At 31.9% G+C, this 17,634-nt stretch overlaps 1 long non-coding RNA gene across 1 annotated transcript in view; it reads left to right on the top strand.

Moving 5' to 3' along the window:
- The first annotated feature begins 608 nt into the window (after nucleotides 1-608).
- LOC128929825 (uncharacterized) overlaps nucleotides 609-17,634 on the top strand; it is a 497,835-nt gene continuing 480,809 nt past the window's right edge. The window contains exon 1 of the long non-coding RNA XR_013528218.1: nucleotides 609-716. This is a non-coding gene — a long non-coding RNA (uncharacterized LOC128929825). The remainder of the gene's footprint in view (nucleotides 717-17,634) is intronic.

The raw sequence follows: 17,634 nt of genomic DNA, 5'->3' as shown, positions 1-17,634 counted from the left end.
ATCTCAACAATATTGACTTTCCAAACTATAAAAAGCCATTGCTTTATTCATTTAGATTTTCTTTCAATTCTCTCACAATAATATTTTGTATTTTAAGTACAGAAGTCTTTTATCAGTTATCTCACATTTCCTTCTGCGTATTTCAAGTGTTGAAGCTATTGTAAAGGATCTTGCTTTTATATTTCAATTTCAAATTGTTTGTTGCTACATATAAATATACTTGATTTTTCTATATTGACCTTATGTCTTGCAACCTTTCCAAATTCAATGATTCATCTGAGTAAATTCTTTTTGTAAATTTCATCAGACTTGCAACTTAGATACTTGTGTTGCATGCAAGGTCAGTTTTACTTTTTCTCTTTCAATATGGGTATTTGTGTTTCCTTTTTTTCTTGACTGATTCCACTGATCATAATTGATGTGGTTTGGCTGTGTCCTCACTAAAAATCTCACCTATAATTGAAATAATATTCACAATCCCCACCTGTCAAGGGCAGGACCAGGTGAAGGTAGTTGAATGATTGGGGCCATTTCCCCCATGCTGCTCTCATAATAATTAGTGAGTTCTCACGAGATCTGACGGTTTTATAAGCATCTGGCATTTTTCCCTGCTTGCACTCACTCAGTCCTGCCGCCCTGAGAGGAAGGTACCTGCTTCTCCTTTGCCTTCCAATGTGATTGTGCAATACCTGAGGCCTCCCCAGCAATGCAGAACTGTGAGTAAATGAAACCACTTTCCTTTGTAAATTACCCAGGCTTGGGTATTTCTTCATAGCAGTATGAGAACAGACTAATACAACAACCTTTAATACAACTTAAAATACAAGTAGTGAAATAGAACACCCTGCCTTGTTCCATATTTTAAATTCAAAGCATACTTTTACCATTAAATGTGGTTACCTGTCAGCTTTCTACAGATTTTAAAAAATTGGGTTAAAGAAAATCTCATATTTTCTTAGTATGCTATTGATTAATATTTAAACAATGAGCTCATACATTGATAATTATGACCCAGTGGATTTTTAAAAAACTTTTTTAAATCATAGCAAAAGATGTACTTTACATTTTGACCCAGTATATACATATATCTTTTATTCTATGTGTGTAATTGAAATAAAAGTTCTTAGTCAATTCATAGTCTTTCTAAATGTCATGAACTTTATTCCATTCATTTGTATTCTACTTTTCTTAAAAAAATGTTTATTATCTACTTAATTGATTTTACAATGTAATTTGAAAGTTGAAAATGAGCGATATATTCAATTGTTTATACTGATCCTCTCCTCTTATCTCCTTAGAACCTTTTAAGAGCCAAATATTTCTTTTAGCATTGCATAGATATGGTAATTTTTTTAAAAAATTAAAAACCACAATCCAATTACATTTTGATGTTGTGTTATTTTGCCATAATAGGGAAGCAATATAAGAAATGTTTAGAAGCATAGTCTCTGAAATCTGACTTATAGCCTACCTCTACAATTTTTACTTGTGACTTTTGGCAAAATAAGGAAAAGCTTTCTCAATTTCTTAATCTATAAAATAATGATAATAAGTACTTGCATCATTAAGTTTTGTAGGAGATAAATAGGTTAATAGATATAAAGAAATTTGATTAATAGAGGAATTCTTAACAAACCTTAGATGTTATTTTTTACCATTAATTATTTTACTGGCTACTGACAGGGAAACTGAAGGAAGAGGAAGTCAATTTTGACACTGACCACATTTTTCTCATCTTGACTATCCACTTATAGTTTTGTGCAATTTATGACAAAGGAAGTAATTCTCATTAAATAACACAGATTGTCTGAGGAGAAATCTTTTTGTATTATGTCTCTAATTTGTCTTGTAATAAGTGTTGAATAAATTTAGATCCACCAAGTTAAAGGAAAGAATTAAAAGTAGCAAGCCATAGAGAAATTTATTGCTAATTATGGTACTGCTTGATTTTTTTTAGAAAATTGGAAACTGAAAAAATTAACTTTTACAAATTATCAACTTTACCATATTTAAAGACATCAGTACAATGACTACCAATTAATGGAGAATATTTAATATACAAATATAGAAATAATTATACAGTTTTTCCAATTTTAAAAGAATATGAGATTTGAGTTTAACTTAGAATAAATTTGATGTATCTTTTTTTTTCCTTTTTCATTATTTACATTTTACCAGTATTTTACATCTCACCTTATTTTTTATCAATGTGTAATTATAAAGCCCTTCACTCAGTTGGTCTCCAGTTATAACTCATTAGAAGCTTTTCTAAATAATGTTAGTACAGGAATGCTTTCTGAATGGAATTCATAATAATTTAATTCTTAAAGGTTTAAAATAAGAGGCTATATTAACAATGAAATGATTATGAACGGGTTTTTGGAATTGAACTTAGTTTGAGTCTCACAACTTGTATGTATTGAGTAAATTATTTGACTATAGTAACTTTGAATTCCTTTACCTCTAAAATTACTGAATACTTAATTCATAGTTCTATGGTGAGGACTAAATGTGATTCTGTATATGTTGTGAACTTATCTACATCAATTTGGTGATGTACAACCGCAGTGTATTAGCCTTTGTAGGCAACAGCAGCCACTGATACGTAAACCACTCACAAGGTGTCTTCTTCCAAACTCACAGCTAGACTATATTGAAGGCATATTTTTAACCAAATAGCTCCAAACATACTCCATTCACTAAGTAAACAGTTGGCCAGCAAGTACAAAAACAATTCATGCCACTTTATAGCCCAATGAATTCCTATCTTTCTACTTTTGTTATGGCCTCTTGCAAAGGCAAGTGAACCCCTACCCAAGATTTAATTTAAATGTTTAAATGTTTAGACACACATGCTACACACACACCAGACACACCACACACATGCAAAACACATGCAAAATATACATCAAATGCGCACACGCACACACTCACACATGCACACACATAGAAGCACACCCCAAGTGGATATGAGAAGGTGTATTACCTATATAATTGAGGTCTCTGGGGAAAGCGGGGCAGCTCATACATAGATTGAGAAAGCAAGGAAGGGAGTCTGGCCTGAGTTTTTATTGTGATTAGGGATGAGGCAGAAATGAGAGCTTCTCTGTGTTGGAAAGGGCTCATGTGGTTCGACTCTCCTGCCGGTGCCAAAGGAGTGACACCCAGGCTTTGTTGTCAGTTTGTCCAGATTGTGCCCACAGGAGGAAAGAAAGGGTGAGGCTTAGAATTGTACTCAGTTGAATATCCGAAAATGAAGTTATACTCCTCATTATGGTTTTATAAGTACTTTGAACATATTTATATGAGAATTTCACAAAGACAAATGTGACAATATTCTATAGTCTGAGGAAAAATTTAATTTACCTCCAAACTAGTGCCTGGAATCAAGAGTATTCAGAGGTCAATCTTCAGGTATTTTCCCTGAAATTAGAAGGTACAGCAATGCTATATACTTCCAGCTTATTTACATGAGAGTTGAACTCATCTCTGAACTATTTTAGCCAATCAGCATTTTATCACTGAGAAATATTTTAATATTCATTTTTTTAATAACTAGCAAGTCCCAAGACTTTTCTCAAATTTCCCTTATTTATGCTGAGATCCAGCTGAGATTTTTAAAGGAACACTTTAAAGGAGGCTTATTATAATAGAAATGTAGTTTAATATAAAGATAACATATAGTGCTACCTTTTTTTGAGACAGAGTTTCACTCTTGTTGCCTAGGCTTGAGTGCAATGGTGCAATCTCAGCTCATGACAACCAAAGAAATACTCCTGCCTTAGCCTCCTGAGTAGCTGTGATTACAGGCATGTGCCACCATGCCTGGCTAATTTTGTATTTTTATTAGAGAAGGGATTTCTCCATGTTGGTCAGGCTGGTCTCAAACTCCTAACCTCAGGTGATCCACTTGCTGGGATCCCAAAGTGCTGGGATTACAGGTGTGAGCCACATCACCCATCCCTAAGTTCTTGTCTACAATGTCAGTATTTCTTAGCTCTGTTAGAGTGAATTCTTTTGATAACAATTATTTTGTCATCTCTATTTGAAATAATGAATTAAATTTCATAAATAATATAACATAGATACACATCTCTTCAAAAACATATTTAAAGGAAAATAAAAGAAAAATGGTTAAAGGTGGTAACCATAAGTAGAATCAGTTGCTACAATGTAGGTAACCGTGATGGGGCTGCTACATAAGTAGACACATTGTGCTAACAATTCAAGTATCATGCCACAGCAGTGTCATCATTTGTCAGTAACTATATACAAAGAAGGCACAATTTACCTTGATGTCCACAAAAGTGACATTACAGGAAAAACATGTGTATATTAAATTTATCCTAAAACACTTGTGTTTATATGTACAATACAGTTAGATTCTGAACTCAGATAATTTAAGCAGGCTTTTAATTTCAGTGAATATTTATCAGTACTTGTTTATAATACAAAAAGACTAGAATTGACTGGGCACAGTGGCTCACACCTGTCCCAACACTTTGGGCCGAGGTAGGCGGGTCATGAGATCAGGAGTTTGAGACTAGCCTGGCTAACATAGTGAAATCCTGTCTCTACTAAAAATACAAAATTTTTTCGGTGTGGTGGCATGTGCCTGTAGTCCCAGCTACTCGGGAGGCTGAGGCAGAAGAATTGCTTGAACCCGGGAGTCAGAGATTGCAAGTAAAGACCATGCCATTACTGATTCTCTATCTCAAGAGAAAAAATAAAGTCTAGCTAGTATCCCTGATTCTTTCTTCTAATTATATTAAGTGGCAACCAAGAAATCACTTTTTTTCCCCCGTTTCTAAAGGACCACTAGGAAGTAGTATTGTTCTCACCAGAAATTATTCCTGGATTACTAGAAATGCTCATCGTATCTTTGACAGGCTTGAATAAAAAGACACCAGAGGAAAAACAAAGAAAAAACACTCTCTCCTCTACATGTGACCCACATAATTAGTTCTCATTTACTGCCTCAGAACCTTGCCCGTTTCAAGACAACTGTCAATGTAAATGAGCCTTCCTTCAAGGAAAATACCAGACACTCATGCTGTGGTGTGTATTAGTCCTCTACAGAATGGCTATGCTCCTGCTTTTCATTCATGCCACTAAAAATATCTGTTCACAAGATTGGTCCAAAATAAAGACAACCCAAGTTGGAATTCAAATCTCACTCTTCAGATATTAAAACTTGGATATGGCTTTCACATGGAAGTGTTTCTTTCCATTTCAACCATTTAATATCTATAAGAGTCAGTTTAGAATAAAAATATCTGCTTGAGTTTCATCAATGAAACTCATTATTTACACTATTATATGCAATACATTTATTAATATTTTATTTACAAATTTACATATTTACTCATAATTATGCTACCTTATTTATAGCATTAAAAAGATGCCTTCCCTAAATAGAATGTAGTTTTACATTCATGTATCATTTTTCTCTGTACATCATTGTTGAGGTAACATTTATGAAAATTTTTAATGCAGTTAAGAAGTATAAGGCAGACAAATTATTGCCTTTTACTTGATTTGCCAAATTGCCGTGGCCAAATTTTGTTGTTTAAACACCATATTTCTTTAGAGTTGCTGCCAAGTATTTCTAAGTGTATTTCTATAGTGTATTTCTAATATTATGGCCAACTAAATTTTTAACTGTAACTTAGAGTTTTAACTCTATAAAGGTTCTGCACTTGTTTACACATGGAAATAAAATTTTACCATGCTGTCATTTTCAATGCAGAGATCAATTCTAATATTTACTCTCAGGTTTTCAATGCCCTTATTCACATTTGATTTTTCTAATGGTTGTTATAAATCCACTTCCAATTTCCCCATAATATTTGATTAGAAAACATAGGATGCAGAATTATCAACTCCCTATAATATATCGTATTAATATATAAGCCAAAACAAAATTCCCAGTGGATACTTAAAAAATTACTGTAGCTGTGGATAGTGTCCCACACCTGTAATACCAACACTTTGGGAGACTGATGCAAGAGGATCACATGAACGCAGGAGTTCAAGATCAGCCTGATCAAATGATTATAGTAAGACCACATCTCTAAACAAAATTTTACAAATTAACCATGATTGCACCGCTGTACTCCAGCCTGGGCAACAGAGAGGGACCATGTCTCAAAGAATGAATGAATGAATGAATGAATAAGTAAATAAATAAATAAAAATGTGATCAAATAAGTTTATACTCTAGCATGCTATATTAATTATCTTTCCATACTCAATCCTAAGTTTTTGTTTTGTTTTGTTTTTTAAGTTGCTTAAGGATCTTTATTTGCTTTATTACTATCAGTAGAATTTTAATTTTTTGCAATATTTAATATTAAAGCATAGTTGCCACATATTAAATCACACATTTTAAAATCTTCAATTTGATGAATTTTGATATATGCATACAATCATAAAATAATCACTACAATTAAGAAAGTGAGTATGTATGTCACCTTCAAAAATTTTCTGCTGTTTTTTTTTTGAAATTTTTTCTCCACCACACACCGCTAGCTAACCCCAACCAGCCACCAGTCTGCTTTCTGTCACTATAAACTCATTTGTGTTTCTAAGGTTTAAATAAACTGAGTATAAATAAGCATTTTTATCTGGCATCTTTCATTTAGTAGCTGTAAGAAATTCAGCCAAACATATGATCAACAGAAGCTTAAAAATGCTACTGTAAAGTGGCCCATTACAGCCATCAATGAAGCCTAGAAGAATGTAGTGTATGGATTATCATATTTTGTTCTCCATTAAGAAAATAAAACAAGAAAATCAAAATTTTTTTTTGTCATACAAGCTAAAGTAATTGAGTAATTCTTGAGAAAGTTTAGAAAAGCATTTTGCACGTCTGAACTACTCTCTTTATGTACTCAATATACAGATGCGATGGGCAGGTATGTGTGGCACAGTGCATGGAGATTTAGGAAATTTTAGACAAAATAAAACAAAACAAGTATATGTAACTACCATATGCAATCAAACCACCTCAGTCTTTTGGGATCCAAAACCTGGGATGCAGCACTGGGTATAGGGAATATTTTGTGAATCTTTAATAGTCATTTTATTTCAAAAAGCACTTATATGTTTAAATAAACATTATTTTATTTTAACTTATATATGATTTATTTATTAGTAGGTAGGGTATTATATCGAAATTTTGAAATGATGTGGATAACTTTTTGAAAGTTTTGAAATGTGGATATCTTGATACTACACATATATTTCAATTAGGAGATTAAAGGGAGTATTATAAAATATTAATTTTATATAAGGGGATGCATTAATTTTGAATGAGTTGAGAACGACTGCACTACCTGGGCAATATCTTTATCCACTAACATGGTGGTCAATTTCTATGAGCACTGAGTAAATCCATGTATAAGCATAAAGAAACTGACTGTATCATCTCTTGTGTAAGTCAGTAGCATCCCGAACAGCTGCTGACACATAGCAAATCCAAAATATATGTTTATTAATTTAGATTAATTTAATTAATAATCTGCTGTCTATTGATTTATCTTGGTAAATGAACATTATGCAAATTATTATTGGGCTGCTGTTTGAAGAAAGAATCAATAATTACAGTACTAGTATAAAGCAAATGCCTAAATTTAAGACTCCTGGCTCCTATAATTATATGTCAAAATATGAACAACCATGAAAAGACCTTTAATTGGCCTTAATATATCATTTTCATTATCCCAGACTAAGTATTATGTCCTGAAAATTGAGTACTAAAATTTCATTTAACTTTAAGCCTGATAGGCAGTATAATTGGAAGTCTTATCAAAAGCATATGATAAGAACAAGGGAGCAGTCCTAACTCAAAAGAAGATTGGAATGGGTTGTTTGATGGATAAATTGTTTGAAAAGCCAGCTTCTCTCAGTTTTGACTAAGTGAAAGAGCTGGGTGTATGTGAAGCAGCAGCTCATAGTATCAGGCTGTTTGTTCTCTACCTACGGAAAGCCTGGTCTACAAAGAAGGAAATAATAGTTGCCAAAGTAAAACGGAACCAAGATATGGAGAAGTCATTGTCCTTCAGTGCAATTATACCTGAGATTTGTTTACCTCACAATTTTCATTTATAAAAACAATGTATTAGACTGACGTTACTCCAAGCTAAAAAATAGTACATTTCATATTGATTAGTAACACTCAGTATATCAAGAACTGTTATATCATATTAGAAATCAGTATACTACAAAATCAACACATGAAACTAAAAAAACCTTTATTAACTAATTTTAATCATTTTTTGTGATTAGTCAAACATAGAAAAAGACAATTCATATTGTGGGACATGAGTGTATCTTAATTCACTTTGACCTATTTATGAATCTCTTAAATGAGAGTGGCTTGTTAAATTTTCTTATGAGTACATGAAAAACTAGTCTGAATAAGACATTAAAATAAGATTTATAAATACTAAAACTCTACTGGGGTTATGGGGATAAAGTATACTGACTGCCTTATATTTTATTTATATTATATATATTTATATTATATTCATATTTTACCTTTTTATATTAAAAGGCCGGTAGTCTGTGTCTGACTGTCTTAGTGGGGATTGTTCTCTCTATGATTGTCTGTCACAACATTTCATGTATTTTTCCAAATAGTAGCATGTGAGGTAAATGTTTAAACACTGATGTTAGATACACAATGACCTCTGTAGAAGTATCTAAAACCTATTGCTTCCCACACATTTCCTGTAGTCCTTAAATTAAATGGATAACAAAAGCAACAGACAAATGTTACATAGAAATTTTTGTAAATTTTCCCCTTGTTGTTTTTTCTTCAGCCAATTTATTTTTATCTTTTTTTAAATTTTTTTATTGCATTTTAGGTTTTGGGGTACATGAGCAGAACATACAAAGAAGACATTTGAAAATATTTTAGAAATAAGCATATTTGCTTTCCTCTGTTACATCATTCCATATAGAAACACTTAAACAGTGAAGTCCCATGTTTTTTTCTTTGCTTTTAAAATAAAAGCTACATGGGACCAAGCACAGTGGCTCATGCCTGTAATCCCAGCAAATTGGGAGGTCAAAGGATTGGATCATTTAAGGTCAGAAGTTCGAGACCAGCCTGGCCAATGTTGTGAAATCCCATATCTACTAAAAATATAAAAATTAGCTGGGCATGGTGGCATGCACCTGTAATTCCAGCTACTCTGGGGGCTGAGGTGAGAGGATCGCTTGAATCTGGGAGGTGGAGGTTACAGTTAGCCACAACTGTGCCACTGCACTCCTGCCTGGGAGACAGAGTGAGACTCTGAAATAAATAAATAAGCAAGCAGGCAGGCAGGCAAACTACATGGTTGATGATAAAATTAAGTAGTTTTAATTATGAGACCAGAAAAGCAAATTTTACATTTTGTGTAGTCAGGCTAACAAAATTTTCTTTAAGTTATCTAAATCAATTGAACTTATCACACAGATTAGTAATCTAAATGACTGATACAATATTTATTGCTTTGACTAATATGAGTAAGGATTTTTGAGATGTAGAGAAGCTAACAGCATACTAGAAAAGTAACCACTTAAGCAGGTAGAAATTTCTCAAAGCAAAAATCAAATAATTTATTAATCAATTAGTTTTTCTGGCCCTACCCTATGAGCCTATTTGGAAACAGAGATGTTTAAATAGATGAAAGGTTTCCCTCTTTTCTCTATGTCTCACAAAATTTTAACTCATTTGAGTGAATTTCCCATTGTCTTAAAAATCGCTATGGCTAATTGTGGAGATTGCCATGGTTACTAAATATCTTTTCTTTGCCCGATTAAACCCACAATGTAAACAATAAACGTATTTTCACTCTCACTCACAGTAAAGCCTGAATGTTAAAAAAATTCATATTCTAATTATGCCATTTGGGTTGAGTAATTTGAGTATTTCAGTTAGTGCTGATCTCATAGTTCCACTGGTCTTTGTATAGTCCAGAATATGCTTAACCTGTTTTTTTCCAGATGGTCAACATCAAAGTTGAAATGTTTGATTATAGGACAATATAACATATTTCTTACTTTAATACAAGTTAGCTTCATTTATAAATGCTCAGTGTGATAAAAATAAGTTTTGTTTTGGGGAATATCTTTTGTCTGAAATAAGCACAAAAGAAATATATTTGCTAGTTTGATTTAATTCTATAATTACAAACTCTAAAATATTCAAGTCATAATTATCAAATATGCTCATCTGTGAGAGAAACATTATTTTATTTTTAGTTTTGTAATGAAGAGGAATGGGAGAGTCTTGGTGTGCTATAATCATTTCATAGTTTTCATGGAAAGAAAAGGAGCATAGTAGTAGAATGATCTTGAAGGAGATTAGTAAGATTTGAAATTGCTTGAGATAAGCTAAAATGTAAAAACTGGCATTATTCTTTGAATCATTTTTATATTGATGTTGATAAAATGCCAAGGAAATTCACATTGGACAACTTTAATTGGCAAAGCATCTCTGTGTTTAGTATTTCTAGAGGGAAAGTAATAGATGGTTCCTTATGTATTTTATGCCTGTTCTATATTTGAATGGCTTCAAACATGTGAATTTGGGTATGGAAATGGATCTAAATGATGTATTCTGTCTTATTTTTTACAACTTCTAATTTTTGTTTTTCAATAATGAAGAATCTAAATCGTCATATTTCATCTTGCCTTTTTTGGTAAAGAATATTCTATTTGTAGGATAGGAACAAAATGTGTTTTTCAGACCTTCAATTTTTCAGCTCAGTTACCCTGCTGATAAGATCTGTGATGTTCATCATTCTTCCCAGGTATCCTGGGAGATGAACATTTTTCTAATCTAATAAATGAGAATGTGGCTTATCTTATAGGAAACATCTGACAGTTAATAAAAACTACATGATGATTTAAAATTCATTTAAAAGGTATATTTTATACCTTTATCTCATGAAACAAAATTTTATCATGCCATCATATTTTTGCTGAGCTAAACACAATTCAGAAGAAGTAAATATTTATATCTTATTCTTTGACCAGTACTGTGATGTCCAAGTCTTTCCACTAAATGGAGTTTTAAAAATTTCTATTAAAATAAAATTTATTTCTGGCTCTGTATTCTATTCCATTGGTCTATTTTTCTGTTTTTATATAAGTACTGTATTGTTTTGATTATTATAGCTTTGTAATATTTTCTGAAATCAGAAAGTGTGATGCCTCCACCTTTGGTTTTCCTTCTCCATACCCTGTCTATTCAGGGTCCTTTGTGATTCCATCCAAGTTTTAGCACCTTTTTTTGTTGTATTTCTGTTTAAAATGTTACTGGAATTTTGATAGAGATTGCACTAAATCTGTAGATCACTTTGGGCAGAATGAACATTTTAATATCAATTCCTCCAATTCATGAACACAGTATTTCTTTCCATTTATTTGTGTTTTTTTCAGTTTCTTCAGTCAAAATTTTATGGTGTTTAGTACATAAATCTCTCACTTTCTTAGTGAAACTATTTCTATATATTTTGTTCTCTTTAATGATGTTGTAAACAGGTCGTTTTCTTGATTTATTTTTCAGAAGTGAAGAAATGAGATAACATGGGTGGAGCTGGAGGCTTTTATTAAATTAACATAACAAAAACAAGTATATGTTCTCACTTGTAAGTGGAAGCTAAAGGATGAGAACTCATGAACACTACTTAGTAAGAGACACTGGGTTCTACTTAAGGGTGGAGGCTGAGAGAAAGGAGAGGAGCAGGAAGGATAACCATTGAATGGTAGGTTTGTACTCAGGTGATTAAATTATCTGTACAACATCGCCTCATAGCATGGGTTTACTTATGTAACAAACCTTCACATATACCCCTAAACCTATAATAAAAGTTTTAAAAATAAAAGAAATACAAATTATTTTCTACAATAATTTTTGGATCCTACTGATTTAAGTTCAATTTATTACTCCCAGTGTGTGTGTGTGTGTGTGTGTGTGTGTGTGTGTGTGTTTTGGTGGAGACTTTATGGTTTCCTACATGCAGGATCAAGTCATCTGTGAACACAGATAATTTTACATACTCTTTTCCAATTTGGATGTCTTTACTTTTTCTTGTCTGTTCTTGCTAGAGTTTTCAGCACTATGTTGAATAGAGTGTTGAGATTAGCATCTTTGCATTCTATAAGATACTAGAGAAATAGCTTTGATTTTCCCCTTGCAATTATGATTTTCCCCAATGAATTTTATTATGTGGAGGAAATTTTTTCCATACCTATTTTGTTGACAGTTCTTAACCTAAAAAAGTGAACTTTGTCAAATGTCTTTTCTCATTTCATTGAGTTGATCATTAAGTTTTCTTATTCTGTTAATGCCATTGGAATTTTGATAGGATTGCACTGAATAATTGATTCATTGATTCATTTGAAAATGTATAGGAACATTTCATCCCTGGGGTTAACCCTACTCGTCCATGGTGTATAATATTTGTGAAGTGTTTTTTAATTCAGTTTGAATATCTGGTCAACTAATTTTATACCAAGAAATTACAATGGAGAAAAAATAGTCTTTTCAATAAATGGTGCTGGTAAAATTGGATATATGCATCCAAAGAACGAAGCTGGTACAGTTTTACACTATGCACAAAAATAAACTCAAAATAGACTAGAGAACTAGATATAAGACATGAAGCCATAAAGCTCCTAAAAGACAACATAGAAAAAAATGCTCTTGCTATTGACAATGTTATTGTTAACAATAGCCAAGATATGAAAAACTGTCAACAGAAGAATAAATGATTAATTTTTGACATTTATACCTATAAACACTTATACATATTTTTCTATAGATATACATAGATATTTCTTTATATATACATAGTTATTTCTATATATAAATATATTTTAATATGTATACACATATTTCTGTGTATGTGTGTGTATATATACATATATATGTGTATATATATATATATATATATAATTTTATTGCATTCCTTAAAAAAGAAAATATTCCTATTTGGGATAATATAAGTTAACCTAAAAGACAATATGTTAAATGAAGCAAGCCAGCCACAAATAGAAAAATACTTTATAATCTTAAAAGGTAGAATCTTATAGTCAAATAGGTGTAAACAGAGAGTGGAATGGTGGTTACAAGTTATGCATAAGGGAAAAAAAAAGGATATGTAGGTTGAAGAGAACAAAGCTGTAATTATGTAGAACAAGTAAGTCTAGAGATTAAATGTGATGACTATAATTAATTGCATACTGTATACTTGAATTTTCTTTCTTTTTTTTGAGACGGAATTTCGCTCTTGTTACCCAGGCTGGAGTGCAATGGCGCAATCTCGGCTCACCACAACCTCCTCCTCCTGGGTTCAGGCAATTCTCCTGCCTCAGCCTCCTGAGTAGCTGGGATTACAGGCACGTGCCACCATGCCCAGCTAATCTTTTGTATTTCTTTTTAGTAGAGACGGAGTTTCACCATGTTGACCAGGATGGTCTCGATCTCTTAACCTCGTGATCCACTGCCTCAGCCTCCCAAAGTGCTGGGATGAATTTTCTAAGAATGTAGATCTCAGGTGTTTTCACTACAAAAGGGAACTAATATGAAATAAAAAAATACTAATTTGCTTGAGCGTAGTAATTTTTTTGCTATGTATATATATGTCACAACATCATGTTATGCATTTTAAATATATACAATGAAATAAATACATACATTTAGAGAAAAACTAAAATAATATTTTCTTTAAATTTGTCATTGTGTCTTGTCATATGATATATCTTAATTGCTTTCATTATTGAAAACCACACATATCCACAAGAGCAATGTGAAAACCATGAGATAATTACCTAGTATTAGGGGATGTGTCTTGCTATCTGTGAACTAAATTAAACTGCCCTAAAAGGCACTCCCACCCTCACCGTTAATGTTTCAGATCAGAACCAAGATAAAACGTCTTCATTAGACAGTTGTAGAACAGGTGTATTTGAATATATCGAAAAATAAGTACCCAATTAGAAGAAAAAATATCTAGTCACACGACATATAACATTTTAGAATAAACCAATTTAAGTAAGATGGTGGTCAGAGATTATAAGTGAAGTATATGAAGAAAAAAGATACTTGGAAAGAATAGTATAAACAATGCAGATGCTGAACTCTATCTGAAATTAAAGAAAACACATTTGTCCATAGAAAATCTGTAAATGGAAACAAATGCTATACATAGTATAATAAATTTTACAGGAGTTTATATTCTGATTTAAAGCACAGGGTATGTGTTTGTCAAACCATAGAAATAAGTATTGAAAAAATGAAAGGAACTGAAAAAGTGCAGAATTATAAGGTAGTTACATACTTTTGTTTGTTTGTTTCTTAGCTAAAACAGTATGTAAATAGAAATATTTGAGTTGTCTAAAATGAATTTAAAATGTGTGATAAAGGCAATAAGGAAGGCAAAAAGCTGTTCTTAGATTTTTAGACTCTTCTTTAGTGCTATCTGATCCACTGGAGCATACATATATATTGTATTTTACACCAGCATCAGTCATACTCTTAAATAGGCTATTTGCCAAGTTCATTTAAGTGACACTTCCATGAACTGAAGTTAGGATTTATCAACTATATATTATATAGATTTACTAAAATGTTATTTCAAGCATGTAACCCTAGAGGTCACTCAATTTAACTGTCTCGCAGAGTTATAATAATTGATTATGGTAGAAGTCAGATGGCTAGTGTATGAAACTTATAGCCATAACTGAACTCCATTAAATACCTTCACAATGTCAAAGTCAATTGCTCCTGGCAGTGCCATTCCTGTTATCATGTTGCTCTAAAGGTAATGGGAAGTGACAAGCAATATCACAAACACTCCATCATAAACAAAATATTCTTCAAACCCTTAAATGACTATGGTGATAGACTGTTTCATAATAGTCAAATCCAACAGTCTTTTACGGCTTTCTGAAACATGCTTATGTTTTTGCAGAAACAAATATTCTTCTAAGGCCTTTAAATACAAGCTGGTAAGCTACCTGGAGAATAAAGGCAAATAATAGTTCATGGAAACATCAATGTGAGAAACACACTTCCATGCACAACTTAAGTTTGTCCACATGAATAACAATACCAATAATATTAATATATTACCTCCACCCTTTCCAGTAATATCCTTTCTGTGTTTTATGAATTTAGGGTTTTCTCCTTGCTTGGAATGACTTCTAAACTTTTCTTGTCACTGGACAATGCTACTTCACATTTCATGATGGGCCTCAAATGTTACTTTCCTTTTATTTCTTCCCCTAAACTTTTTCACCTCCAAACACAAATAGCCTTCGATTTGTCTTTATAGCATTTCATTTAATATCTATAATATAATAAAACCAGACAGCTCTATCTGTAACTCAAGTCAGAGCATGCTCAGCAAGTGTAAAATGAATTCAATGTTTTTGTCTTCCCAAGCTTAATTGCTCATACTCTAATCAATTATGTAAGTGATTTGAATTACCATCTATCTTTCTCAGCCACCAAGTGAGAAAGTTGGAAATTGTTAATAACTTCACTCTGTTTCATCATCGATTGATTTTTCTTTTCAGTACCTCATTTAAAAAGCATGTTGAAACCATCCTAACTTCTCTATGTCAACTCTGTCACCAGTATCAGATGTATCTGGGCTTATCATTGACTTCTTTTTAACCGGGCTGTCTGAAAATTGTCTTTCCTTACTTTACCACTTTTTTAATATAAATTTTCTTCAAAAGCAAATATGATTTTTGATGTTATTAATAAGTCTAAAATATAATGTCAAAGTATTTATGGACTTTAATCCTATTACTTCTATTGTATATTTTTTAACAGAAAATAAACATTCTCAAATTCAGCCCACACAATTTCCCAATACATTCCTTTTATCATTACTCTATAAATTACTTTATTCATTTATATATCCGACAAATATTTATCAACTACTAATTATGTTGTGGGCATTATTCTAGGTTCTAAAGTTAATGACAATGAACCACATTCAAAAGCTAACAGACATTACCTTTTCTCTCACCTTTCTCATATTTTACTAAAATTTCATCTTTTAATGTAAGTATTCTTTGACAGTCTGTTTAAAATTTCACCCCTCAAAACCCACCTTCTTTCCTTCTTTCTCATAAAACTGTTTTCCCATATCTCTTTTAATCCTGAGCTACTATATACTCAAGATAGTTTATTTACACCCCTTCCTTGAGTAAAAGCTAAACTCAATGAAGACTGAGATTTTGTTCATTAAAAGTCAGCAAAGACAGTGAATAACTCTAATATGTGAGTGATTCTCTTAAGCTGATGTTTTTATAGTCCTGTAACTGCAGTCTGAAAGGGTATTTTTTTCTCCATTGCCCATATAAAATGGTCTGTTTTATTTTATTAACAGATATTAAGAATTTCTATAAATTTCTGCATTCCATTTCTGTAGTCCAATTACATTCTTTTTATATGTCAAGCTTATGTTTCAAAAATATCTCCTGTAAAAAGCCCTGCTTGATATCCTGGTAGAATTGCTTTCTTACTTCTCTGTAACACCAATAAGTAATACTTCTACAAAAGCATTTATTATAGTGTATATAAAATTTATTTTAACTTTATTCACGATTATGTAGCACTAGGTATACATGCATTAGTCTGCAAATCAGAATTTTCTAGTGAATATTGATGATTTTTTTCTCCTAGAGAATACATGAAAAGGTCTTATTAATTATATTTGTGGCTCATATGAGTACCATTTAATTTAAAATTTAAAATACTGATACGAAGAAACTTCTAAGATGTTAAAGAATAATGTGTTAATTTGTTTATGGAAATACTTAATGAAATTCTTTATTGCTTATTCTCTACACTTATGTTTTTGAGTAATTTGAATATATTCTCTACGTAATAAAAAAACTTCAAAATGCAGCTTTCCTCCTTATTTGTGCTGTTCAGCAAAAAAATCTAGAGACATATTTTGATTTCTGTAGGTAAAATTTTAGATTCCTTAGGAGGGCTGAACTATTAGTAATAAGCTGATAAAAATTATATAATTCTAAGGGAAAATAAGCACGTGTGTGTGTATGGTCCCTTAGGAAACATTAAAATAATGTTCATTGAATTTAATGAATATTTATTGAGTTTCCATTCTAAGTGTTGAGTCATTAACCTAATAGCTACATTTGTGCCCTCTGGAAATTACTGTCTATTCCAGAAAAATTAAAAATACATAATAAATTCATTAGTAAATACTAAAATGAATAAAAGCAATATAAAGTAAGTTGTATATCAGGAAAGTGGAGAGTACTGCAATAGATAATTAGAGAACAGGTCTTTCCAGGAAAACCTCTCAGGGGAGGTAGTATCTATACTGAAGCTCAAATAAATGACAAGGAATCAGCCATGAAAAATGAGTCGAGGAGCCATGTTTCCAGGAGAGAATGAGTTGGTCAAGTGCTCTCAGGCAGTAAGGAGATCACTGTGAATCCTCAGATACTAGTGAACAATGAGCAAGAAACAGAGTAGCATGAATTAAGACTGAAGAAGTTTACAGACACCAAATTCAGCAGGACCATGTAAAATCAGGAAATGAGTTTGGACTTTACTCCAAGTTCAAAGAGGGATTAACTTAGCCTATG

The sequence above is a fragment of the Callithrix jacchus genome, chromosome 16 (genome assembly GCF_049354715.1).
Source record: "Callithrix jacchus isolate 240 chromosome 16, calJac240_pri, whole genome shotgun sequence".
Classification (NCBI taxonomy): Eukaryota; Metazoa; Chordata; class Mammalia; order Primates; family Cebidae; genus Callithrix; species Callithrix jacchus.
The sequence above is the reverse complement of the archived record's forward strand: the minus strand, read 5'-3'. Positions and strand labels throughout refer to the sequence as shown.